General features: G+C 37.5%; 1 long non-coding RNA gene across 1 annotated transcript; it reads right to left on the bottom strand.

Annotated features, from left to right (window-relative positions):
* Positions 1-1,561: 1,561 nt before the first annotated feature.
* LOC140021667 (uncharacterized) lies at positions 1,562-2,554 on the bottom strand. The gene is made up of 2 exons (XR_011825568.1): positions 1,972-2,554; positions 1,562-1,884 (listed from the first exon to the last, which is right to left on the bottom strand). It is a non-coding gene; the product is annotated as an uncharacterized lncRNA (long non-coding RNA).

Genomic DNA, 2,554 nt, shown 5'->3' with positions numbered 1-2,554 from the left:
CCTAATCAAGCTTAATCAGTAGCCTAGGTGCTACTTACAAATGACTCTAGCCAACCTTAATTAGTTTTATTAGTACTACTTATAATTATTTGGCAGCCATCCAAAAAAGGAAATTCATGAGAAGGTACAATGGCTGATAGCTGTAATTGGAAACAAGCAAAACAGAGCCATGGGTGGATGTAATGCGGGCTCAAGTAAGAGAAAATTAATATTTGCTGCAAAAAAAGTGACTTTTTCATGTGGTTTGTTTGGTTTACATAAACTGTTTTCCGGCAGCTACAACAGAAGACCAGCAAAAGACTCAGTTAACAGGCTTTTCTGGAGTTTTGCAACTTTGTTGCCGTTACAATTGTAGACTTAACTCTGAAGTCTTTTCGTCTTTTCTTCTTCATCATCTTCTGCTTCTTTTTTTTTTTTTTTTTTGGTTTGGGTATAAGACTTACCTTTTAAATCTTTTTTTTATTTTCCCTTCTGTAGAAATATAGACTTACCTCTCCACGGTAATTTTTTCCCGCTTTGGTTGTCTGTTGCTTGGGAATTTTGTACTCAGAGGATGTGTTGTGTGGGTGCTATAACTCTTCTTAGTTTCCTCACATAAATACTCCAGAATTCCTCGTTCATAAGAGATTGAAATTGTTCTACCACCACGGTAGGTGATTTAACATGAAACTCGTACGTCAAAGTTGTACGGCAATGAGATTCAAAGGTTCATAAATACTTCCTAATTTCCTTCTTCTCCCCTCAGTCACACAACTCTCCCGAAAAATGAAGATATCTTTAAAAACTGACTGAAACGGTAATTCCGATTATATACAAATTAATGTGTGTGCGTTTGGATTATGCACAAATTAATGTGTACGTGCGTCTTATAAGGGAAATAGCTATTTAACAGGGGATTTCTGTAACATATGCCTGACGGACTCCTTGATACACTTACATTACACTTAATTTTTCATATAAATGCATGCATTCACAGTTAGTGCATCCCAACATTTAAAAGTTTTTCTCAAATTAATTTCACCTTTATCAAAAAAAAAATTAAAAATAAAATAAGACTGGAGGCCCTAATTAACTTGTTAGCCAAACCCTTTAAAGAATGCATGTGAGTGCGTATTTGCATGATAAGTCAAGTATAAATTCCTGGATGTTTTAACGAATGCACAAGAACAGACAGTCGTGTCTTTTACATATCAGAATCATTTTAGGAGGCATGATGCATGTATCGTACAAAGAACTAGAGCAAAAGAAATATATGATCATTTGATGGAATAAAATTTGTAGGTTTGGCTAATGGAATATTTATTGCTTAAGAGTGTTGTTAATGTGGAAAACACCACTAATTAGGCATTGGTTAGACAAATTCAAATACTGAGTGTATAATGCCAACTTATACGAGTAGGGAAGTGGAAGTGGAGATGCGATGCTTTCTTTTACCGTCAATTTGTCTCTTTGTGGTAATTAACTGAAATCCAAATTCCTTGGTTTTGTTTCTTTTGTTTTGTGGTGGTTGGTTGTTTGCAGATGGGTGAAATCGGGACTCTCAAACGTAAAAAAGAAGGAAGAAAAAAAAAATCTGTAATAATAACTTGTCCTCGAATGATTCACTTGGGGAAATATAGACCAGAAAATCGACTAGACTAGATCAACTAAAACCAAACCCAAAACCTTCTACGAGGTCGTATTCCTCCTGGCCCAACGGCTGAAGAAGAAGAAGAAGAAGTGAATAAAACGGGAAGGAAAGATGATTAGCCCTGACCTAGAGACAGACACACTCAAAAAAACAAAAACAAGAAAAAAAAAAAAAGGCATAATTGAAGAGGGGGAGGGGGGAAGCAGCCCTTGGACAAAAATCCCATCCTTGTAACCCTAGGAGAGCCATCATATCTGGAAAAAAAATTGAAATCAGACAATTTAGAGAGAAAAACTCAGTTCAGAGAAAGGGGAGAAGATAAGACCTAACAAGAAACTTACCCCTCTACCCGCAAGGGATTTCTTGTGCGCCTCAAAGTTTGCCTTCTCCTGTGCCAGCTTTGCCCTTTCTTCCTCAAGCTCATTCTTCATATTCTGGTACTCCAGCTCCATTTCCGCGTCTTGATAAAGAAGATTTTGTATTTTTTCCCTCACATTTTTTTGATCAATACCTGTAGCCACAATACTCTCATATAGTGCAATATTCCTTTTTTTCAACTTATATTCCAAAATCATTTTTAGCTTATCAAAATCATACTTGGTGGGGGAATCTATTAGAGCAGTTAAGGAGGTAACTAAACCAAAGGCAATAACACCAGCAAAATTTCTTTCTAATTCAAAAGCCAAAGAGGATTGTGACGGTGGTGGAAGAGAAGGAGGGGTGGTGGTTGAGAGGAAGTGTGGCAAAAGCCTGGTCTTGATGGAAAAGAAAGCGGCTCTGAAGTTCATAGTGGGTTCCGTTCGGAGTTTGCACTTTGCAGTTTGCAGGAGAGAATGCCTGGAGCTGGAGGCAGTTATATAATTGCCTTGGCACGACATGGTGCATCAGTACCCCACCCCGGTATGATGCTCACAAGATACAGTA

Source organism: Coffea arabica, chromosome 11e (assembly GCF_036785885.1).
Source record: "Coffea arabica cultivar ET-39 chromosome 11e, Coffea Arabica ET-39 HiFi, whole genome shotgun sequence".
NCBI lineage: Eukaryota > Viridiplantae > Streptophyta > Magnoliopsida > Gentianales > Rubiaceae > Coffea > Coffea arabica.
This window is presented reverse-complemented; position numbering and strand designations above follow the sequence as displayed.